The 25,901-nt window shown below is 38.3% G+C and overlaps 2 long non-coding RNA genes across 6 annotated transcripts in view; one reads left to right on the top strand and one right to left on the bottom strand.

Moving 5' to 3' along the window:
• Window positions 1–1,184: 1,184 nt before the first annotated feature.
• Window positions 1,185–9,039, bottom strand: LOC126957158 (uncharacterized). Its single transcript, XR_007726674.1, has 3 exons — window positions 8,948–9,039; window positions 1,541–1,626; window positions 1,185–1,272 (listed from the first exon to the last, which is right to left on the bottom strand). It is a non-coding gene; the product is annotated as an uncharacterized LOC126957158 (long non-coding RNA).
• A 59-nt stretch (window positions 9,040–9,098) lies between these two features.
• The window catches only part of LOC126957156 (uncharacterized), a 28,604-nt gene continuing 11,801 nt past the window's right edge, over window positions 9,099–25,901 (top strand). The window contains exons 1-4 of one of the 5 annotated variants that reach the window (XR_007726672.1): window positions 9,099–9,175; window positions 23,909–23,979; window positions 24,489–24,588; window positions 24,959–25,133. This is a non-coding gene — a long non-coding RNA (uncharacterized LOC126957156). Of the gene's footprint in view, window positions 9,176–20,303; window positions 20,409–21,732; window positions 21,889–23,908; window positions 23,980–24,488; window positions 24,589–24,958; window positions 25,134–25,901 lie in introns of those variants that run through there. The other 4 variants (XR_007726671.1, XR_007726669.1, XR_007726668.1 and 1 more) reach the window with 4 other exon arrangements.

Below are 25,901 nucleotides of genomic sequence, written 5' to 3'. Positions count from 1 at the left end.
AGAATTTATAATTTTCTAATCTTTAATCTGAAATTTCTAGGTGATTATTTATGGTACTACAATTAAGTGACTCAAACTTTACAGTTAGAACTCATTATTTGTTATCTCATAATCTAATAGCATTTTTATATTACTGAGAGCTGCTCATGTTGTTAATGACTCATTAGCATGTCTCCACTTGCAATGGGAACACAAACCAGATACTTCCAAAAGTAACCAGTACCCAGTTTTGATTCTGTGGAGGGCAACAAAGGAGGGGTCAAAATAAATGAAGAAAAATGAGAAAGACATTTTTTTTCCCAGAAGAATGCTAGTTTAAACATAACACAGATGTAAAAATTTTCCTCATTTTAATTTTTCTAGCATCCTAACATTGAAAGATTACATTATGGATAACATTCCCTTGAATTGATTGGTTAAGTTTATAGCCACAAAATAGCCAAATTTGCGTAGCTTTGCTTTCAGATATTTCATTTACTACATGGAATTATTGCAAGCAAGTTTACTTGGCCATCCCTTAGCTCTAGTAGAAAGTAAATACACTTTATGTATTATGTATGCTATATGTAACTAGCAATCATTCAGCTTTGTGTGGATTTTATTTCTCTTTCCCAGCTGTAAATTGGAAATGTTAAAACCTCAAGGTCACATTCAAAAGTGAATGAATGAGAATGCTAATGACAATGCAAACTCAATATGCCTAAATGTAATGATAGTTAAAACTAATTTCATGCTTATACTATATCAGGCCATGGTAAGCACTTTACATATATCACTTTATGGAAACCTTTCACAACTCCTGTGGTGGCATTTTATTCTCCATATTTTCACAGTAAACTGAGATTTTGAGTATTCCAAGGTCATGAAACTAGGATATAGAGATCCAGAATTACACTGAAATATTTCACTAAATTACTAATTGTCCCCTATATTGACATCCAAACTCTGGCCTAAATAAAATCATGTAAATTGTTGGTCAATAAATGAAATAAAAATAACGAATTTGGCAAGGATAGAACTGTGAACGTCCCTTGGCAAAAGGCAGCTGCAACCCAGAAATCAAATCAAAAGGAGCTTTAATAGAGTTTGTAGCTTACAAAAAGCCCCTTGTCTTCTACTTTTACTTTCCACAAGTTAGAAGGTAAGTCTAATCTTATCATATATTTTTCACAATTACATTTGTAAAAGGAAGCCACTCTCATTGCCTTTCCTTTGGATTTCTCTTTACAAGTAGCTCTAGTTGTCTTCCTCGTGGATGTGGTGACAGTTTCCCTGTAGAGAGCACAAATGAAATTCGGCTATAATCTCCAAACCAGATCCCACTGCTCTTTAGTAGATTAGCTGGTATATACTGCAGACTTGTACGAAAAATGGCCATTGCATGTAAAAATAGATTTGTTCAAAGAAAAATCAATATACAGATATTTGACAAGAGGCAAAGGACAGTGACACCAATTTCCTTTTGAAATAAGTCTTATTCTCTCTCAGTTTTTCCATCCAGGGTTATTTGTGTAACAGATGGTATTCCATGGACACTCACCATTTAATCCTCTACATGATAACTTCCAATGGCAAGCCTCTGAGATGCTTCTGAAGGCCTTTCTCTGCCACCAGAGACCATTCAACCTGAATAGGACAGATGGGAAAATTCAAAAAGTTACTGTCCCTTGGGAGCAGCCTACTAGTGACTCAAGGGCACTGGGGATAAACAGTCCATCTGGCCTCCCTCTCTACTGGCATAACTCTAGTCATATTCTATCTTGTCTCCCAGAGTTCCCAGTGGGTCTGAGCCCGATTCGCCCACAGAAATAACCTGTATGCTAAAGCACTTTCATTGGCTTCTCTCCCTTGTCTCATTTTCCCACAAGTGGTATCACCTCACAAATAAACTAAGTGTATCCAAATCTCTATCTCAGGGTTTACTTCTGGGGAAACCCAACCTGAGCCATCTAGATATTATCAAGGCAGCCTTAAAATCCCCCTCCTCCTGTGACCTGTGAAATAACCCCAGGACCTTCCTTAAAAACCTTGGAAGTTCTTCATTGTGCAGGCACAGTGTTAGACACTGGAATTGCAAGGTAAGTGAGAGGACACTGTTTTTTAAGATGCTTGTGGCCAATGAGGGAAGTAGACAAATAAAGAGACAATCACAATGTGATGTGATGAATTTTCTGCCAAGGAGCACAGAGGAGGGTTCCCTGACTTCAGGAGGGCAAGAAAGGACTCCCAGAGAAAAATAAACAAAATTTAAGCTGAATCCTAAGAAGACGCTGTGAACTAGTTAAAAGAGAAATAGAGGCAGAGAGTTGGGAAAAGTGGACACTGTAAGTGGTAGAGTCCATGTATGAAAAGGTCTGAAATTTGGAAAGGCCCATGGGAAGTATAGGCAAAGGAAAGCTCCCTGCCTCTATTCCTCCTTTCATACATGGAGAATTTTAAGGCTGCCTTGATAACATCCAACAGCCTGGAACCCAGAGCTGTTGACCCCAAACTGTGTACCAAGGCATCCTGGAGCACTGTAGCAAATTCACAGGGACATCACAGGATATTTAAATTCTGTGTGGGCAATGCAGTGATGCTCTACATGTATCTATAATGAGGGTTACTTAAGAAAAACTTAAAATACTTTTCCTTCAGTTTATATGAATTACATCTTTACTGGCTACTAAGTTGCTAGGATATAAATACTCATTACATTGTTTGGACCTCACTATGTAAGAGACAGAACTGTTAGGCAATTCTTTGTACCTAGGGATAACATGAGCATATTGAGATTCTAAGGATTTTGTTAACTGAGAAAGTTTTGGAACCTCTGACCTAGAATAAGGAGGGGACATGAGTGGCTAGAAATAAAGTTGGAGGGGTAAACAGCAGACAGGTTTGAGGAGTCTAAGTTTTGTCCTGAAGGTGACAGGGAACCTCTGAAGGAACAGGAAGTGACATGTTCAAAGTCTACAGTCAAAAATCAATTAGGACAAGAAATGGGGGAAGAAGGGGAGGGACTTATGGCACAGACAGGTGGAGGCAGGGAGAGTCACATGAACTGTCTTTAACAGCTTTAGCAGTAATATACCTGTATGAATTTTCAATTGCTGCTGTAACTTCCACAAACTTCGTTGCCTAAAACAACACGAATTTTGTCACCACCAGGCCTGCCTTACAAGAGCTACTGAAGGAAGCACTAAATATGGAAAGGAAAAACCAGTACCAGCCACTGCAAAAGCATACCAAAATGTAGAGACCATCGACATGATGAAGAAGCTGCATCAACTAATGGACAAAATAACTGGCTAGCATCATAATGACAGGATCAAATTCACACATAATAATATTAACCTTAAATGTAAATGGGCTAAATGACACAATTAAAAGATGTAGACTGGCAAATTGGATGAAGAGTCAAGACCCATCAGTGTGCTGTATTCAGGAAACCCATCTCATGTGCAAAGACACATATAGGCTCAAGATAAAGAGATGAAGGAATGTACACCAAGCAAATGGAAAGCAAAAAAAGAAAAAAAGGCCAGGTGTGGTGGCTCACACCTGTAATCCCAGCACTTTGGGAGGCCTAGGTGGGCAGATCACGAGGTCAGGAGATCGAGACCATCCTGGTTAACATGGTGAAACTGTCTCTACTAAAGAAAAATACAAAAAAAATTAGCCAGGTGTGGTGGCGGGCACCTGTATTCGCAGCCACTCGGGAGGCTGAGGCAGGAGAAAGGCATGAACCTGGGAGGCGGAGCTTGCAGTGAGCCTAGATCATGCCATTGCACTCCAGTATGGGCAACAGAGAGAGATTCTGTCACAAAAAAAGAAAAAAAAAAGCAGAGGTTGCAATTCTAGTCTCTGATAAAACCAATTTAAACCAACAAAGATCTAAAAAGACAAAGAAGCACATTACATAATGGTAAAGGGATCAATGCAAAAACAAGAGCTAACTCTCCTAAATATATATGCACCCAATACAGGAGTATCCAGATTAATAAAGCAAGTTCTTAGAGACCTATAAAGAGACTTACACTCCTACGCAATAATAGTGGGAGTATTGATAGTGAAACACCCCACTGTCAATATTAGACAGATCAATGAGACAGAAAATTAATAAATTAATAAGGACATTCAATACTTGAGCTCATCTCTGGACCAAGTGACCCGAATAGACATCCTCAGAACTCTCCACCCCAAATCAATAGAATATATGTTCTTCTCAGCACCACATCACACTTATTCTAAAGGTGACCACATAATTGGAAGTAAAACATTCCTCAGCAAATGCAGAAGAAGGGAAATCATAACAAACCATCTCTCAGACCATAGTGCAATCAAATTAGAACTCAGGATTAAGAAACTCACTCAAAACCATGCAGCTACATGAGAGCTGAACAACCTGCTCCTGAATGACTACTGGGTATATAACGAAATGAAGACAAAACTCAAGATGTTCTTTGAAACCAATGAGAACAAAGACACAACATACCAGAATCTCTGGGACACATTTAAAGGAGTGTGTACAGGGAAATTTATAGCACTAACTGCCCACAGGAAAAAGTGGGAAAGATCTAAAAGCAACACTTTAACATCACAATTAAAAGAACTGGAGAAGAAAGAGCAAACAAATCCAAAAGGTAGCAAAATACAAGAAATAACTATGATCAGTGCAGAACTGAAGGAGATAGAGAAACGAAAAACCCTTCAAAAAATCAGTGAATCTAGGAGCTGGTTTTTTGAAAAGGATAACAAAAATGATAGACTGCAGGCAGACTAATAAAGAAGAAAACAGAAGAATCAAGTAGACACAATAAAAAAATGATAAAGGGGATATCACCACTGATCTCACCAAAATACAAACTACCATCAAAGAATACTATAAACACCTCTATGCAAATGAACTAGAAAATCTAGAAGAAATGGATAAATTCCTGGACATATACAACTTCCCAAGACTAAACCAGGAAGAAGTCAAATCCTTAAATAGACCAATAACAAGTTCTGAAATTGAGGCAGTAATTAAGAGCCTACCAACCAAAAAAAGCCCAGGCCCAGACAGATTCACAGCCAAATTCTGCCAGAGGTACAAAGAGGAGGTGGTACCATTCATTCTGAAACTATTCCAATAAATAGAAAAGGAGGGACTCCTCCCTAACTCATTTTATGATGCCAGCATCATCCTGATACCAAAACCTGGCAGAGACACAACAAAAAAAGAAAATTTCAGGCCAATATCCCTGATGAACCTTGATGTGAAAATCCTCAATAAAATACTGGCAAACTGAATCCAGTAGCACATCAAAAAGCATATCAACCACAATCAAGGCAGCTTCATCCCTGGGATGCAAGGCTGGTTCCCAAATAAATAAATCAATAAATGCAAATCAATAAACATAATCCATCACATAAATAGAACCAATGACAAAAACCACACGATTATCTCCATAGATGCAGAAGAGGCCTTCGATAAAATTCAACACTGCTTTATGCTAAAAACACTTAATAAACTATGTATTAATGGACTGTGTCTCAAAATAACAAGAGTTATTTATGACAAACCCACGGCCAATATCATACTGAATGGGAAAAGGCTGGAAGCTTACCCTTTGAAAACCGGCACAAGACAAGGATGCCCTCTGTCACCACTCCTATTCAACATAGTGTTGGAAGTTCTGGCCAGGGCAATCAGGCAAGAGAAAGAAATAAAGGGTATTCAAATAGGAAGAGAGGAAGTAAAATTGTCTCTATTTGCAGATGACATGATTGCATATTTAGAAAACCCTGTTGTTTCAGCCCAAAAAATCCTTAAGCTGGTATGCAACTTCAGCAAAGTCTCAAGATACAAAATCAATGTGCAAATATCACAAGCATTCCTATACACCAATAATAGACAAACAGAAAGCCAAATCATGAGTGAACTCCATTCACAATTGCTACAAAGAGAAGAAAATACCTAGGAATCCAACTTACAAGGGATGTGAAGGACCTCTTCAAGGAGAACTACAAACCACTGCTGAAGGAAATAAGAGAGGACACAAACAAATGGAAAAACATTTCATGCTCATGGATAGGAAGAATCAATATCATGAAAATGGCCATACTTCGCAAAGTAATTCATAGATTCCATGCTATTGCCATCAATCTACCATTGACTTTCTTCACAGAATTAGAAAAAAACACTTTAAATTTCATATGGAACCAAAAAAAGAGCCCGTATAGCCAAGACAATCCTAAGCAAAAAACAAAGTGGGAGGAATCAAGCTACCTGACTTCAAACTACACTACAAGTAGTCTACAGTAACAAAAACAGCATAGTACTGGTACCAAAACAGATGTATAGACCAATGGAACAGAACAGAGACTAAGAAATAACACCACACATCTACAGCTCTCGAATCTTTGACAAACCTGAGAAAAAAGCAATGGGGAACGGATTCCATATTTAATAACTGGTGTTGAGAAAACTGGCTAGCCATATGCCGAAAACTGAAGCTGGACCCCTTCCTTACACCTTACACAAAAATTAACTCAAGATGGATTAAAGACTTAAATGTAAGACCTAAAACCATAAAAAACCCTAGAAGAAAACCTAGGCAATACCATTCAAGACATAGGCATGGGCAAAGACTTCATGGCTAAAACACCAAAAGCAATGGCAACAAAAGCCAAAATTGACAAATGGGATCTAATTAAACTAAAGAGCTTCTGCACAGCAAAAGAAACTATCATCAGAGTTAACAGGCAACCTACAGAATGGGAGAAAATTTTTTCAATCTATCCGTCTGACAAAGGGCTAATATCCCAATTCTACAAAGAACTCAAACAAATTTACGAGAAAAAAACAAACAACCCCATCAAAAAGTGGGTGAAGGATATGTACAGACATTTTTCAAAAGAAGACACTTATGCAGCCATCAAACTATAAAAAAAAAAAAAGCTCATCATCACTGGTCATTAGAGAAATGCAAATCAAAACTACAATGAGATACCATCTCATGCCAGTTAGAATGGCGATCATTCAAAAGTCAGGAAAACAACAGATGCTGGAGAGGACGCAGAGAAATAGGAATGCTTTTACACTGTTGGTGGGGGTGTAAATTAGTTTAACTATTGTGGAAGACAGTGTGGAGATTCCTCAAGGACCTAGAACCAGAAATACCATTTGACCTAGCAATCCCATTACTAGGTATATACCCAAAGGATTCTAAATCATTTTACTATAAAGACACATGCACACATATGCTTATTGCAGCACTGTTCACAATATCAAAGACTTGGAACCAATCCAAATGCCCATCAATGATAGAATGGATAAAGAAAATGTGGCACAAATACACCATGGAATACTATGCAGCCATATAATAGGATGAGGTAATGTCCTTTGCAGGGACATGGATGAAGCTGGAAACCATCATTCTCAGCAAACTACCACATGAACAGAAAACCAAACACCGCATGTTCTTACTCATAAGTGAGAGCTGAATAATGAGAACACATGGACACAGGGAGGGGAACATTACACACTGGGGCCTTTCAGGGGGTGGGGGGCTAAGGGAGGGATAGCATCAGGAGAAATGCCTAATGTAGATGACAAGATGACAGGTTGATGGGTGCAGCAAACAACCATGGCACATGTATATCTACGTAACAAACCTGCAGGTTCTGCACATGTATCCCAGAACTTAAAGTATAAGAAAGAAAGAAAGAAAAAGAAAGAAAGAAAGAAAGAAAGAAAAAGAAAGAAAGAAAGAAAGAAAGAAAGAAAGAAAGAAAGAAAGAAAGAAAGAAAGAAAGAAAGAAAGAAAGAGAGAGAGAGAGAGAGAAAGAAAGAAAGAAAGAAAAGAAAGAAAGAAAGAAAGAAAGAAAGAAAGAAAGAAAGAAAGAAAGAAAGAAAGAAAGAAAGAAAGAAAGAGAGAGAGAGAGAGAGAGAGAGAGGGAGGGAGGGAGGGAGGGAGGGAGGGAGGGAGGGAGGGAGGGAGGAAGGAAGGAAGGAAGGAAGGAAGGAAGGAAGGGAAAGAAAGAAATGAAAGAAAGAGAAAGAAGGAAGGAAAGAAAGAGAGAAAGAAGGAAGGAAGGAAGGAAGGAAAGAAAGAAAGAAAGAAAGAAAGAAAGAAAGAAAGAAAGAAAGAAAGAAAGAAAGAAAGAAAGAAAGAAAGAAAGAAAGAAAGAAAGAAAGAGAAAGAAAACAAAAATACCACGAATTTATCATCTTATAATGACGTTGTTTAGTAGTCTGATGTAGGTCTCACTGCACTAAAATCAAGGTATCCAGAGGGCTGCATTCCTTTCTGGAGGTTCCAGGGGGAATCTATTTCTGTGCCATTTGCATATTTTAGATGCCATTGAGATGCTTTGGCTGATTGGCCTTACTTCATGTTCACATTCGGTAACTTTACACATCTCCATCTTTTCTCCCTGCTAACATTGCTGTCTGACCACAGCTCGGAAACAATTCCTGTGATTACAGTAAGCAGGCCTGGAAATGCAAGATAATCTTCCCATCTCAAGGTCCTTAACCTTATTCACATCTGCAAAGTTCCTTTTGCCATGTAACGTAACATTTACAGGTTGTGGAGATTAGGCTGTGAACATCTTGGGAGGCTGTACTCTGCCTACCACTGTTTTTGTTCAGAAACACTTTCCTGGATTTCAGGAGGAACTTACTTAATCCATTTTGCTTTATGCTTACCTACTTCTACATTTGCAGAAATTATTAGTCTATGTGGTCATCTTGAGTCCTCCAGAGTGACCTACCCTTCTATTTTTTGAAATTCAGTCTTCCCCGCACTACAGGAGGCCAGGTGGTCTTGATTCCATTTGTAGACAGGTGAACAGAAGAGTCACCCCATTATGTGGTCTCCTCCACCCATTAATGTCCCAGCCAACTGCCTGAAGTCAGTGCACCTACTTCCCTCTGATGCAGGAGCTGACAGGACATCCTAATCATGCCTTAACTTACTCTCATTACATAGTGGTACATCTAATAGCCAGATGGTGTACCTAATGATCAGATCACCTTGGAGTCCCAATTTAAGTGCTCAGCATAGTCACAGTCTTACTCAAGGTGAAGCCTTGGTCATAGATACTCCAGAATTATTCTCATTATGACAACTGTTTCCATTCTAAGAGAGCTACTTCCATTCTAAGAGAGCTCCAAGTCAGAGGAAGTCAGACCCTGAGGCATTTGGTAAGTACAATAGTTCCCCTTTATCCTCAAGGGGTTTATTTCAAGATGCCAGTGGATGTCCAGAAGTAAGGTTAGTACTGAGCCCTATATATATTATGCTTTCTCAATCTGATAACTGAGAGGGCTACTAAGTGACTAATGAGCAGGTAGCATATATAGTGTGGATACTCTGGACAGAATGGATGATTCACGTCCTGAGTGGAATGGAGCATGAGGGTAAGATTTCATCATGAATTCAGAATGCTGCATAGGTTAGAACTTACGAAATGTATATTGCTGGGATTTTCTACTGAGTATTTTTGGACTGTAGATAATTGAAATAGTGGAGAGCAAAGCTATGGATATGAGAAAAATACTCTATATTGAGTTTTCAGCCAACACACTTTGAGGGAAACAGTTAATGCATTTAGTAATGATAGAAAATTAATGAATATCAAACTAATAAATATTTGTACCTGGCATATAGTTGGTCAATAAATGTTTATCAAATGAACAGTTAAATGAATGTTGATTGTGATCAGAACCATGATCTTGATAAAAGGGCGTTTTCCCTTTAATTGGTGGTTACAGTCCATAGTCACTAATGGGCTGGCTGCATTGTGCCATGTGAAAAGAACATACGTCATAGCTTAGCTCTACCATTTACTGGCTGAATTTCCTCGACCAAATCCTTTAATATCCACGCCTCCATTTTCCTTTTCTCATCCATGAAAGAATGATTATGAGAAACTTACTTTTGAAGAGCGCTATGAGACGTTAGCCAAAATCTTTTCATAAATAATTACAAGAGCACTTTCCAGGCTAGTGATCATTATTTAAGACAAGATTGCAGGTCTGGAAGTCAGGGGCCTATAAGGCAGCCTTGCCTCTAGAACTCATTGTGAGATGCCTACTGAGTTCTTTCCTTTCTCCATGTCTGTCTCAGGGTTCTTCTTTTCTGAAATGAGGATGTGATATGGCTGATTTCCAGGCTCATTTCTGGCAATAAACTTCTGAGACCCTACGCTGTAATAGGTTTGATCTCTGAAGGGATTTTGAGAAAGTTGTGACTAGATCATGGATTAAATCTTATATCCAGGACGAGGACAGTGCCATCATTATGTTCCTGGTCCTTGTAATAATCTTGATTTTTCTCAGCCTTTGGTAAGCTGATTGTCTCTATGGGAAGCCCTCTGTTAAACCTCTGTTACCACGACATTTCTCTTCCAGGAGCTAAAGTTAAATAGCCCTGAAACTTGAGGTCTTCCCCGGAAGTGTAAAGCAACATTCCTGAGAATTAAGGGGTATTTGAGAACTCTTAAAGCTCATGTCTAAGAGAATGACAAAACTAGGAAGTTAAAAATGAAATAAAGATAGAATGAAGCTCTAACTTGGTTTATTTGTTTTGTATAAATAGGGTCTTATAGACAGGTCAAAATCTCCTGTTCACGTACAGCAATGAACCATTTAAATTTCATAAAGTTTAATTCTAAAGATGTATAAACTAGTTATGGGATATAGATCAAATCATATGAGTCTTGAGCTTTCATTTTATCAGCAGTAAGGCAGGGGTAACAAGGTTCTGTCTTAGCTACCTCATAGCGCTGATGCAACAAATAAGACGTATGCTTTCTGAGCACACAAAGAATGTGAGAAAATCTCATTAGTGCTATTTATTAGAACTTGGTAGAAACTTGGAAATCATTACACAATGACAATGGCATGTGACTCTATTACATACATATCAAAAGCCAGGAGAAAAACTCATAAAGTTTCATTATGGTTCATTGTTTAAGAAATTGACAAAAAAAGAATTTAAGGAAAAGCAGCAGTTTTAAAATTCTTAACACATTGTTTGCTGAGAACAAAACTGTTCTCTTTTGTTCTTACGTTGAAGCATCCAGTTCTTTTCAATGGACCAAAAATGATGAATGCAATAATAAAAATATGATGTGTGTGGTTTCTAGTATGGAGTAATCCCAAACAAACTAAATAACAAAATTAATTATCCAGAGATATACTGAGTAACAAAATAAACTGTCATCCAAGAGTACCCCAGTCTGAAATTGAATTTTAGTCTTGAATAATAAACTCCTACTTCCAAAGCCAAGTACTATAGGGATTGGTATTTAAATTTGACATCTGCCTCATTAGGGTTGAAATTGGTGAAACAGCCAAAGTGCTGGTAGCTGGGGGCATATTCATATTAATTATGATTATTTTGGCAAATCTCTTTACCAGGAAGCAAATAAATAAAACCAAGGCAAAACTGTATAGCTAATAGAGATAAACAGGTTCATTTTCTGGAGGTAAATATTCTGTTCAGTTGCTGAAATGCCCTGGCTCTTGCTATATTCCTTTCTTTGGATCCAAGGCTATACTTTCCACTTGCATAACTGTCACAGTGAAGAACAAGGCTCTTTCAAACCTCCGTATGGCTTATTCCTAAAATCATTAGCCAGTAGCAGCATGATGACTCATCTATACACAATGACCTTGTAAAAGTCAGCTAAAGAGAGGTGTAGAACCATTATTTGAATTGATAAAAATATCAAGAAGTTCATGTGTAACTCAAAGCAACCTTGATTTTCTGCTCTCTGTCAAAACTAATTTTGCTTTCAGGTATTTTTTTTTTTTTCTTAAATAGTGACACTGGCTAAAATTAAAAATAATAATTTAAACAGAAAAATACCTTCAAATATCAATTCAAGGAGAATTATCATTTTCTATGACCAACCAGAGCTCCCAAATATTCTGAAATATGTTTCTTTATTTAATTTTTAGTGAAAGGGTAATTTGTATAAGGGCACTCATATAAAAGACTTAGTGAAAAAAAAATTTACAGGGAAATCTTGGGCTCTTGTTACATCATCTTATATTTTTAAGTCTATCTTGCCACTAACTAGCTGTGAGATTTTTATAAGTCTCTCACATGAGAGATGAGATTTTATAATCCAGCATCATTATTTCTCGGGACTTTTCTAGCCCTAAATCCATGATTCTACAATGAGAACAGCATCTAGAATTATGACCAATTTCAGTTAGTAGCAAGGTTGGAAGAGGGAAAAAAAGCACTTCTAATGAACCATAAATAACTTTTAAAAGCTTAAAACATCCTATTCCTAAGCACTCAGGTTAATTATGAGATTTTATTAGAGAAGGTAGTTAAAAATAATATGCAAACCTTGCAATAGTTCAGTATTGCAAACTTTGCAATGTTATGGCTCGTTGAGTTCTGTTTTATGCCATATGATAAAAATGGACATCCATTATAGATAAGTAAACACTTTAGCTACAAAATACAGATGATCTCAGTAATGTGGCCAGTGATCCAGAATAACTGGGCACATGTGCTTCTTGTGATTACCTTAGCAAAGGATGCAGATTCTTGCCTAATGCTTCAGTTTGAATATCAGTCCTGAAGACAGACATAGTGAAATGAATGCATGTAAATACAGCTTGGGGATGTAACTTCATGTATAAATTATAAAAACATTAAATTCTTACATGAATTTGGAAACGGTGCTGTTAAGAAACAAGAAGCAGCTCTCTGTGGAGTCCACTCTTTGTGAGTCCCCAGGCTCCCTCTCTTCCAACTACTCTAAATCATGGCCGCTGCTCCAGTGGGGAGTTCTATCTGATGGCACCACTGTCTCGTGTCCTAACAACCATGGTTGCCTTAGACTCCCCAGGCATCTGGGACCTAGGTTCAACCTGACCAGACTCCTGAGACTGGGGCCCTTTCTGCCACTTTGAGATGCAAGTGAAGCCCAACTTTACTACTGCTATAGAATTTGGCTTCCCCATCAAAGGGGCCAGATTACTCAACTCCATGAGATAAACTGGTGACAATTGCCATGACACTATTTTCCTGTCCAGAGTCTATCAAGTCATTGGGGTAGGAATAGCATTTACTCTATTTCCCTGTTCCCCATCACTTAGCACAGTGCTTTTCACATAGAGATCAAACAATATTTGTTTGCTAGATGAACACAGTGTAACACTTTTTCTCTTCCACATTTAGGCTAAGATGATGTGACCAGATCAAAACTACTGCTCTTAAAGTGATCTTACTGCTGATCCCTGTGATCTCTCAACCTGATGATGTGCAATTCAATACAACATGGAGAAAAGCAGCAAGGCTAGTGCTTTTGGTGTCCTCCATGTTTTTGGTGTCCTAGGCATGCATTATCAGTGTTATCTTAAATTCACAGTTGTCTGTTTGTTACAACGAGATAATATTACCTATAAATACATTGAACTGGGCTCAGGTAACCTGCACTGTGACCCAATACGCAGAAAACAAAGGAATCGACTCCATCAGTGCTGCCAACCCCTGAAGAGGAGCTGGACTTCCCTTGCCTCCTATCTGAGGTATAATGCTGAGCAGGGAAGGCTGGGCAGGCAAAGCTTACCTGAAGTGTCCATTAATTTCCTGACTGGAACTGTGACAGACTTCATCTTTGAGGGAATTAGTCTGCATGACCGAGTGAGGACATTTTAATGATTTTTAAATGCCTTGATTTTTCTTCCCTTTTCATTACATTCTCACTCCTTAATAAAGAGCAAACACTTACCCCCACCCTCCATCTTCACCATATTCAGAAATCCCTTTCACTTTTCCTCATGGAGGGCATTTCTGACCCCTGCCGACATGTGGTCTTGGAGTGGTGATTCCCCACCACTCCAAGCAGGCAGCATCGGGTGAGAGCACCCACTGTTTCTGCTGGTTACCCTCATGTGAGATTTTCATTTGCCTCCTTTCTCTCCCCGAATACTTCTGTTACTACTTCACTACTTTGGGGAATTTCACAAAAATGCATCCCTCAGCACCGTGGGCCCTGTGTCTGAACCACTTCACATGCATTGTGTTTCCATACTCCATCCCAGCACTCCAGTATTCATGAGCTGAAATCTCAGACCTTGTAATTACCAATAACTGTGCTTTTGACCCCCATCCCTGCCACTCACTACCAGTTTCTCTTGTCTTTCAATTTATTCTGGTTCACCAATGAAAATAATTCTTCAAGCGCATTGGGGCCTCAATCCATGTATTCATTATTGGCTGCTCTCCTAAGGTCAAATCACTTTTGTTTTTACTCATCTTAGATGTCACAGACTATCATGTGCTCCTAGCTCTCTTTGTTGTATTTGCCTATAAAAGTTTCAACCTTGCTCAAATTTAACTCTTCAACTGCTCCCCACTTATTCCTATGTGGATGAACGTGGCTAGAGAAAAATGCAAAAACATGATGACAAATTTATGCTCACAAATCCCAGGTAAACAGGCCATTCTACTCTAGGGCTTTGTTCAGTTCCCAGTGACTCTCACTCCAACCCAAATTTTAAGAAGATAATTTCATCTCTTTTCAAAATTTCCAAACTATTTCCTCTTACTCTTTTAAGGGAAACTCATCCACATTAACAGTAGACAAAACACAAGTTCAAAAATAAAATTATTAAGAATTTCAGGACTGTGATAGCAGGACATTATGCTAAGGGTGAGCCCCATCTGAACACAGGGCCTTGTGTGACTGCATTGGCTCTAGGCCTGCTCAGCTGGCCCTGCTCAGCATCACACCTCAGACAGGAGGCAAGGGAAGTCCAGCTCCTCTTCAGGGGTTGGCAGCACTGACACAGTCGATTCCTTTGTTTTCTGCATATTGGGACACGGTGCAGGTTACTTGAGCCCAGTTCAATCTATTTACAGACAATATTATCTCATAACAGACAACTGGGAATTTAAGAATAACACTGATAACGCATGCCTTAGAAGTTGGAGGAAGCAGAAAATGGTAGAGTTGACACCAAAAATATTATGAACTAATAAGATCTCATAAGCTGCTTATCCAAATTTCAAAAATAATAAAAGGACTATTGAAAATATGAATTTATTTGTATAATATAAATTGTGTTGTTAATCATAAACTTAGTGTATTTTGTGACTTGACAAATTCAGTACTAATCATAACTATAATGGAATTCATGCTCATTGTTTTTATTAATGAGTCTGTGATTTCTATTTCATTAAATATCTGTGTTATATGATGATGGAGAATTACAGACGACACAGGGACAAAGGCAGAGCATATTCTAGAAAATGAAATTCTTATGTGTCAACTAATTTAGTCACCAACCTCTATAATGTAAACTTGTGCTGAATACATATGAAGCATTAAAGAGTACTTTGGACATATGTGTGAATGAGCTATTCATTTGCTAAGAAATTTCCCTCGGAAACGTGTCTACAGTGAAGTAGACAACTTGTTAATGCTTGAACACCCTGATTGATGGGGAATTCATTTCCTCTGAAGACATTGCTAAAATGTTGTCACACACACGCAGGACTCACAGAGAAAGGGAGAAAAAGTAATATTCTGAGTGGCTATGCAGTGTAGCATACACATACCCGTGTTTTCCCCCCAAAAGATGTTGAAAACTTAGTTCACATAAATCAGCATCCCTCCTCTATAGTCTTATTTAGTGGAAACAACATGTTTTAAAACCACAAGAACAGAACCAAGAAGGCAAAAAGCATGGGAAAAAACAGAAGTGCATTTTACATAAGTAAACAAATAAATAAACCCTGAGCAGTGCACATATGTGTGGTTTTATTAAGTTTTCAATTCTAAGGTGTGGAAATCTAGTTTTACACTATAAGCTCTTTTGTTAACCACAGAGCTGCTCCCTCAGGATATCTGGGATAACTTCCATAGGGCAGATGCTGCTGACGTGCCATTTCCAAAGGGTTCCTGGCATAGGACTGTGAAAGGTTTCCTGGAGCCTCCCTAGAAGACCAGTTGTTTTTTTACCTGCAGGGAAGCCCTGAAAGAGCCTGAGAGTGTGTGCTTCTCAGGTCCAGTCAATGTGCAAATGTGCAAAGAGCCCCAGGCACCCCCACAAGAACCATCCCTTGGGTCATGTATTGAACTGTAGAAGACAACTGTAGCCAAGTGGGCTGGAGGGAGAGCTCTTCTGGTGAGTGCTGCTTTTGAACTCAGAATATGGTCTTTAACAAAGGCAGGTCTTTTCAAATATCAGCCATAGTTTCATTCTTCGTGAAACATGATTTACAAACCCATCCCTTTCATCCAAGGATTTATCCTAATTATAAAATAATCTCTGTTTGTATGATGCCTTCTAGTCAGTATGCCAGTGCCCATAGGTGGGGACAATCTAATGAGGCTTCTCTGTAGCCCAGAGCCTGGGTGACCATTGTATCCCACAGATGAGGAAACTAACTGAATAAAACTCGTGACTCTGAGCCAGGAATAGGACTTTTGTGTTAGCAGCTTTGCTGCTCATACTGTGCGATCCTAAATCCTGGACGATACTGAGCTACTAGCACAATGAAAATGATTTGCATGACAATAGATACCATGCCTTCCTCTCAGTATATGCTTATCCGTTTAATTTTCACCCACATATAGGTGACACTGATTTATATTTCTAAAGCTGTAGTTCCTCTTAAGCTAAAATGTATCCTGTCCAATGAATTGAGGACTTTTCCAATGCAGTTATTTTTTAATATTGGGAAATGTTACTTTAATAATAATGCTTATTTTTTGTTTGTGTTTTTTCCCTTATAACAGCCAGCAAAGGATTAAATTCAGTTATCCTACATATGCAAATCAAAGTGGAATGATCAAAATTTGAGATTTTTTTTTCCCCCTTTGTTTCTCTGCCTTTCCTGGAAGGTGGAATTATTTCGCTAGGTTTATATATTTTCCTCAAATTCTTTTTGAAAAGTCAACATATATGTCCTTTTTGCATCTTTTGAGGAGGGTAGACAGAAGGGGACAATAAATGAAAACAAACCTATTGATGACTCATTAATAGATTAGGTTTTCCTAACTGGAGTTCACACAGATCTTCTACCGTGGCTCTGCTTTTAAAAAGTGAAGCTCTTTCCCTAATAAATACTCTGTTCTTTCCCTTCTTCTCCCAACAAGTGAGAACTAAGATAGTTGCAATTCAATTAAAGGTAGCCAGAAAGTTTGCACAAGGCACCTAGTAACAGTATTCTTACTTCAAGAGACACGTTTTTCAAATGTAGGGTTGGTTGAAGTAAGAAAAGTAGAATCAAATTCCAGGTGTCAGTTAATTTCATCATAAGATTCTTTTTTACTTTTGTGCAAACTGATTTACATCAAGCAATCAATCCATAAGAGAACAAAAATTGCATTTCCAAGCAAAAGAATATATTCACTGCTGAAGAAATGATTGAATTGTTAGAATGGTATTTCATATCTCAAAAGAATGAAGGGCAGTTCCCTTTAGGTTGACGGAAACATTTATGGTGTAACGGAGGTCCTTGATCCCTTTCAACTTTCCCATTTATCAGAACTGTGACCTTAGGCCAGCTACCTTAGCCTTACACACCTCATCTAGAAAATGTGATTCTGCTATGAATTGAATGTGTTAATCTCAAATTCATATGTTGAAACCCTAGCCCCTAATGTGATGGTATTAGGAGGTGGGGCCTCTGGGAGGTGATTAGGTTATGAGGGTAGAGCTCTCATGAATGGGATTAGTTCTCTTATAACAAGATACAAGATAGCTTACTTTTTCTTTCTCTCTGCTTCCCACTATGAGAGGATACAAGGAGAAGATAGTGATCTGTGAACCAGGAGGCAGACCCTCACCAGACACCACATCTGTCAGCACCTTCATCTTAGACTTCCCAGGCTCCAGTACTATGTGAATTAGATTTCTGTTGTTTAAGCCACTCAGTTTATGGTATAATTGTTATAAGAAGCCTGAATTAAGGCAGAGTCATAAAGCTTACCTTAGAGAATGTCAACAATTACATTTCTCTTAAAATGCATATAATATGTCTAACACATGCTTAGACATAAATGTCTAAGGAATTACCTTCAAGATAGATAATATGACTAGGTCATCTAACCAACTAAATGAAACTGCAACGTCAACTATCAACTGTGGTTTAATGTCTTAGAGAGTTATTAAATTTTAGAGCAAGAATATTTCTTAAAGAATGTCTAATTCAAATCCTTTATTTGAGAAGTGGGAAAAAACAATTTCCAGGCAAGAAAAGTGACTTTTACAGGGACTTACAACTCCTAAGTATCAGCTCCAATCTCAGATCCAAGGTTTCTTGATTCTAAATTGACTCTTTCTCCCACCACACCATGCTTATGACAACACTCTGGAGAGAACCAAGTCTGTACTCACTAGATGTCATACTTAGAATGATGGCCTTTGATGTTGCTGGCAGCAGCACAGCCATTTGAAGACAAATATCAAATTATCTTTAGTTCTCAGATACTTACGTGATGCATTTATGAAAAAAATATCCATGGATTAGATCGTCTAACTTTCTGACTCTTAAGATTTCAAATCCCTGCAAGGGTATATTCATGCATTTGTTTATTTAAGGGACTAATTCTCTTTTAGCCATTTATTTCCCTCAGCCTAAATTTCACCTCTCATCATATCTCCTCCCAGATGAAAAGAAGGCACACTGCTTTTTAAAAAAGGAATTTATTACCTTTGGCTAGAGGCCTCACTATGTAAAATAATTACCTAACTACTATTGTTAGCTTCTTAGAGGCTGGTTGATAAATCCTGGTCTGTGGTAATTAACTATGAATAACTATTTTTTATTCCCATTTAAACCTTTCCTCTTTTTGTTTCTCTATTCCTCCAGCCTCAAACCTAATGGATTTGCCTTTATAACTTTTGAACCAAATCTTTGACTTTTTTTTAATGTGCTCAATTTTTTTTTTTTTTTTTTTTTACTTGAATGTCTAGGTCAATGCCTTTTAAACAATCATCAGAAAAGCTTCAGCCCAACTTCCTGTGAACTTCCTTTAATCACACATCCTTTGGACTCATTAAATCTTATCTGTGACAAAAGATGAAGCCCAACATTTCCTCTCCAGCTGAGGCTTTGGCCCAAGACTATCCAAAGAACTGTTAACTCTTGAGCCTGGGCCAAGCCAAAGACTGGGCAGCAATCAAAGTCATGGCAAGGACAGAAAGCTGAGGAGTTCCTGGGTCACCAGGGCTTTCTCCAGCAGAAAGCTGGAGCAGCAGGAAGCTGGAGCAGCAGTGATGACATGGATGCAGGATTTATAGAGGTTGGGGGGACCGGCCCAGAGCCGTGCACAGGGCAGAAATTGTGTCACAAGCACTTGTGGGGCTGGGCTCACCTCTGGCAGCCTCTGCTGAGACACGAGTGTGCTTAGAAATTGTAACCATTCCAGTCATGGGTAAATTCAAGCCAAGGACTCTTTGCCAGGGTTTTCATCCTGTTCCTTTCTCTTCATTCACATTGTCATGCTTTCTTCTTAACTGAATTTTGACACTCATGTTGGAAATAAATGGATAGAGAAAACGGGCTCTCAGATTTATTGAGGACCCACTGCCTAGTCTATGGTGCTTTAGTGTTTTCTTTGACCTTGTGTCCACCTTACACATTACACATTTATGCCTCTGGGATTGGTACCATGGTGTGTGATGGTCATCTGGCTGGAAGCTGCTTTCTGAAATAAGGGTTCTGGTTCACTGTGTTCCTACTATGTGTGCCATGTGGAAGTAAGGTAGAGATTGGCAAGTGTTTTGCTCTAGTGATAGCATTCTGTCTTGCTGTAACTAAATTTTATGTGATTTTCTTTGAGCTTATTCTTGAACAAGACTTACCTGTTTGTTGTGAGCTAAGTATGTGGCTCTCTCTTTTGAGAATACAAGAATTATATAGAAGTGAGTCAAAAGTTTCTCTCTTTCTCTCTGTCTCTCTTTTGGTAGAGATATACTATTTTACATGAAGATAGCACAACTACAGAGTGAGAAGGAAGGCTCATGGTTATTATTTCCTGAACTATCCTACACTCCAGAAACTGTAAACCTGCAGTTGAGAAGCACAAACTATTAGCTTATTTGATACTTATTATTTTATATCAAAATTCATTATTAAGCATGCCCAAGGTCCTAATAAGAATAAAACAACTTACTATGGTGTGAATATTTATGTTCTCTGAAAATTCAAAAGTTGAAGTGATAGCTTTCAGGGTAATGGTAATAGGAGGTGGGGCCTTTGGGGGGTGATTTGGTCATAATGGCAGAATGGGATGAATGCCCTTTAAAAAAGGCCCCAGGGAGCTCCTTCTTCCCTCCCACCCCCCGTGTGAAGACGCAGCAAGAAGGCACAGTCTGCGAGCCAGAAAGTGGGCCCTCACCAGACACCGAATTTACCAGCTCCTTGATCTTAGATTTTCCTGCCTGCAGAACTGTGAGAAATATACTTATGTTGTTGATAAGCCACCCAGTTTTGGTATTTTTTTTATAGCAGCCAAAATAGACTAAGACACTCTTTTCCATAAAACAGAGAAATATTCCAAATAAAACAAAGAAGGCATCTTGCAGTTTCTAAATCACAGACAGTGTCTTTTATGCACATACAGATTTGCCCATTAAGACTCTTTGATCAAAGCAATGTCTCCCAGATAATAAGAAAAGAATACACATTTAATGGAATGCCATGTTATTTCTGACATAACTCATTTTTCTGGAAAAGTAGTTGTAGGAGGCAGCCAGAGAGAAGAAGCATTGACTGACAAGACAGCTTTTTTCACAGAAACCACAAAAGAGTATGCCTATGGTTAAAAAAAAAAAAATCAGAAATAAAGAGGAGATGAATTGTTGGACCCCACAGTTTCTAAGAGAGGATAAGCACATTTAGGCATAGTGGACATTTTGCTACCTTTGCCAGCACCAATATTTTCCTTTCTAGCATCCACTGATTCTTGGGATTTGGGGATTTACAGAATCTATGGAACTTGACTGTACTTCTGCCCCAGGGGCGCATCACCTGGTAGACTAAACCAATTACAGCATTTCATCCCCTCGCTCCCAGTGATTGCCTCAGTCCTGGGCAGACAACCTCAACTACCCTCGAACTTTTCTTTGGAATGCTGAGTCAAGGATAATCTTTTTTTCCCTGTGGGCACAAATAATAAAGATAGAGCTCAGGGAGCTGTTGGCAGCTTTCTCAGGACCATAAGGCAAGGTTCTTCCAAAATAAAGTGATACAGAAGAGTTGGAACTGGAAAGGGAGGAAGAAAACACTAGTTTTCACGTATTTCAAGCCACTAGATTAGTATAACTTAAAAATAGCTCTGTTTAGGACTTCTGAGGACATGAATCAATAAATATCTTTTTGCTTATGCCAGTTAGTCAGGTTTTTTGTCTCTTGCAATTGAAGGCATACTAATAAACCATTGAGTAAGTATATACGATAACTCTGAATCCTGTCCCACATCCCAATTCTGACTCTTTCTTCATTACTGTCTTGAACACACAGAACTGCGAGCTCCCAGAGGTCAGTGCTCCATGGAGAGCAGAGTGCCTGGCCAGAGATTATCTGGGCTCTGTTTGGGATTTGTTGCTGTAGAAATAGCAGAGATATCAACAAACTCATGTCCCTGGGGCTGGACAGGCTGATGGGCCCATCTGCAGGGCAGGAACAGCCAGAAGAGAAAATTGAGCAAGAATCTAATGAGGATCTAGAAGAGAACCAGGAAACAGAGGACCTAAAAACAACATGAATTTGGAAAGTGAGCAACAAATGCAGTTATTCAATAGGGTAGGAGAGCCTACGTGAGACTTGGTGAAGAGTAGTCAAGCTTCCCAAGAAAACACTATGCTCATGCCTCAGAGAAATCAGACTTTGCCTGCTGCATCTGCTCACATGGGACCTTCCTCATGTCCTGGTAATCACAGGAGTTTTAATAAACATATGGGAGTCTGTGGGGAGTTACTTGTGCCTTCTCAGTTTTTCCTATCCTGGCACAAGAGGGGGAGAAAATAATCCAACCAAAGAGATGTAGAGAGTAATAACTATACTCTTTGTACAGCCCCTAAGCAGATTTACTGAAACTTTGAGCTCCTAGTGCCTACCTCCTTTCCCTCAGACAGCCCCTAAAGCACCTCCCATTCTCTTCTTCACCACCCACCACAAAACAAAGGACTAGAGTCCATAATGGACTCAATTCTAAAGTATTATTTTCTCTGGATCTCAATTATTAGAAAATTGAGGAGCAAGCGCAATTTATCCTTCCGGTGATATGTGATTTTCTTTCTTTAAAAAAAAAAAAAAGCAACCAAACTTTGTCAGTTCTAGGACAAAGGAAGAGTAATTAAACTTAGACTTTCTTAAGAATACATGTAACCACTAAAAGAATAGAAATGGAATGTATAATTAAAAGCTAATAGCTGGGAGCTGTGGCTCACGCTTACTAGCACTTTGGGAGGCCAACGCGGATGGATTGCCTGAGCTCAGGAGTTTGAGACCAGCCTGGGCAACATGGCAAAACCCTGTCTCTACTAAAAGCACAAAATATTAGCCAGGCATGGTGGCATATGCCTGGAATCCCAGCTACTTGGGAGAATGAGACATGAGAATTGCTTGAACTCTGGAGCCAGAGGTTGCAGTGAGCAGAGATCATGCCACTGCACTCCAGCCTGGATGGCAAAGTGAGACTCTGTCTCAAAAAAAAAAAAAAAAAAAAAAAAAAAAAAAAAAAAAAGCTAATAGAGGAGAAAAATTATGACAGAGAAAACTTGATCAATTTAGTAAAGGGCAGGAAAGGAAAAAAAAAACAAAGAAAATACATGACGCAAAATAAGATTAAAATAATCGAATGTAACAGTAATGGTATTGAACATGAATGAATTAAATCTACCAGTTAAAGGAAATAATTGTAAAATTAGGTTTTGATAAATTTGGACATATATCACTTATAAAATACATACCTACATGATAAAAACCAAAAGTAGATAAATAAATAAAAGACATGCCAGGCAGTTACTAAGGAATACTAATATTGACCAAAATATTGCCAGAGACAAAGATTGATTATTGCAAGAAAAAAATGGACAAGTCTTCCTAAAAATGATGGATTTTTTTTTTTTTTTTTTTTTTGATGGAGTCTCACTCTGTCACCCAGCCTGGAGTGCAGTGGTGTGATCTTGGCTCACTGCAACCTCCACCTCCCAGGTTTAAGTGACTCTCATGCCTCAGCCTCCCTAGTAGCTGGGATTACAGGTACCCACCACCATGCCCGGCTAATTTTTGTATTTTTAGTCGAGATGGGGTTTCACCATGTTGGCCAGTCTGGTCACGAACTCCTGACCTCAAGTGATCCACCTGCCTCAGCCTCCCAAAATGCTGGGAATATAGGCGTGAGCCACTTCACCTGGCCAAAAATGAGAGGTTTTGAACATTTCTCAGAAACAATGGATTTAACAGAAAAAGAATTATTAAAGTTACAGAAACTTAAGAAATCCAATTAATGAACTTTATCTTATGAATGTAATGCACCTAACAATTAGATAATATACAATCTTTTTCAAGTATATATTAAACAGATTCTCAGTATAGTCTTCCTTATCTTGCTAATTTTTCCAATTGTTGATATTCTTCTAAGCTCATTTACAATGAAGTGAAATAGTAGGATATATAATGACTATAGTTTCAGAATTTCAATACAACAAAGGATAGGAATCCTGGTAAGGAGCTGGGATAAAGGGGCCAGTGGGCTATAAACTAGTCCTGTGAGGTTCTTTTGTACAAGAAAGGCATGTTTTTACTTAGATTGTATGTTTCTTTGCATGAGGGAAGATTATTAAGAGCTCAGTCAATTCTCTTACCCAATGAAGTCATCCCTTTGTGCTTTGACTGTTCATTGAAACCTTCTTGGCACTGACCTATTCGTCTGTTTCTTGTTAAAGGCTGAAGGTCCCTGATCTATATTTGACACAATACCACGTCTTCTACTGCAAGACTTCATAAACAGAACAATGTAAGTTTTTATCTACTGCTTCCTAAATTCAGCCATTAGAATTATTTGGAAAGTTTTCAAAGTATAGATTTCTAGGCCCTACAGCGGTATTCTGAATTGAAATCTTTAGGGGGTTAGCTATAGAACTCTGATTCTTAGAGGCTCTCAGGTGACTCTGATGCAGGTGTCAGCTGACCAGCATTTGATGACTACTGCTTCAGCCAAAAGACTCAGTCTTGTGAATAGAGAACAATTGGTTTTCATCAGAATTCTGCAGCTAACTGCTGCCATAACTCTTTCCTAACTTCCTAGTACGTTTCCTAACCCGTGGCACATTTTCTAAAATCTGGACACTAATGTATAATTATACCTGTGCCTCATCTAACACCACCACTGAGTTTTTTGAAGGACGAATTAAGTATGTTTGAACCACCAACTTAAAGCCACAAAAATATATTTTTAAATTTTTGCAGTAAAATTTTATCTCTCCCTCTCCTAAACCAATTTATTTGTTTTGCTTTGGTTTTTAGACTGATGAATATAAGTAAACAAGCTGTCCATGACTGGTTTTAGGTCAAAGCTTAACCTCAAACTTGCTCATCTTAAAACAGAAATGACGTGGCTTACAGGGTAAGACGTGTACCAGGGAATAACAGTACCTACATGATAATTTTATATGGGTATATATATACACATATATCTCATATATATCAGAGATGTGCATAATATATGGAATATACATAATTTAAAGAAACTCGGATGGCAGAAGCTGGTTATAATGTGTCTGTTATGTGGAAAAATTCACAGATTTAATCATCTGCATAAAGATTTAACTACATGATAAAATTAGATGTGTCTTTTACATAAGATGTCACTTGGGATGATTAGTTTCTCAAATCTTAACCTTTTAGGTTGCAAAATGATTCCTGAGGGAGATGATAGCGTTATTTCTCATCTGTCAATGTTACCTTATATCTGTTTTGCTCCCACTTATGTTTAGAGGACAAGGGGATTCAATAATGAAATACAAGAAGATGCAGAATAGCACAGCTACCAGGTGCTAAAGATAGGAACAAATCTGGAGCTAGCCCCAACATCAAGGAAGAGGTGGCTCATTGAACTATGACCTTATGCAGAAGAGAGATTGGTATTACAATGATTAAAATGACAAGATGGTGAGTTGTCCCAAACAACACAGGTTCTGACTGGGGTCTTTTATTCACATGCCAGCGGGCGGTAACACGTTTCAGAGTAACATCTCTCAAAAGCAGTTATAGGCAGAAAACTCATCACCCCAGTGAGATGCACTGCATGAGCACAGATACCAGGCCCAGATGGAGTTCTCTGCACAAGATTACAGCTTTGCCATTTATAAAACTGAGCCATGAGATGCAAATAAGTTCTAAATGTTGTTTTTCTTCCAAGCAAAACTCAAGACTTGGGAACTTAATCTGTCGTTTTTGCTTTGAAGCTGAAATCTGCAGATTGCAAAAGTTGAGACTAGTAGCCTCTCTTTGTTTCTTTCTTTATGTTCTTATATAACATAACAAGCTTTCCCAGAAATAGATGATAAAATTTCACATCAAAGGTACAGAGTAAAATTCCTGCAGACTTAAAGAACTTTCTTCCGTTGAGGAGGAATAAAGTTGTCAGCGGCCATTCTCCGGCAATAAAATTTTCTCAGGAGTCCTTGGTGATAAGAATGAGTGAAGGAATGTAGTCAAGGGTAATAAAATGCCCAAAGAAAACGTAAGTTCATAGTCTACTTTTTCTTTAACTAGTATACCACAGTTCTTTTGAAAAATTAAAGAAAAAATAGGTATGTATTCAGTTATTCATGTGTTTAACAAACTTCATTGCATAGTTACAATGTGTCAGGCACAGTATGAGGACCTGAAAAGGCAAGAATATGACTAAGTCTCTACTCCCAAAGAGCTCCATTC

The sequence above is a fragment of the Macaca thibetana genome, chromosome 6 (genome assembly GCF_024542745.1).
Source record: "Macaca thibetana thibetana isolate TM-01 chromosome 6, ASM2454274v1, whole genome shotgun sequence".
Classification (NCBI taxonomy): Eukaryota; Metazoa; Chordata; class Mammalia; order Primates; family Cercopithecidae; genus Macaca; species Macaca thibetana.
Note: the sequence above shows the minus strand (reverse complement) of the source record. Positions and strands in the feature narration are given on the sequence as shown.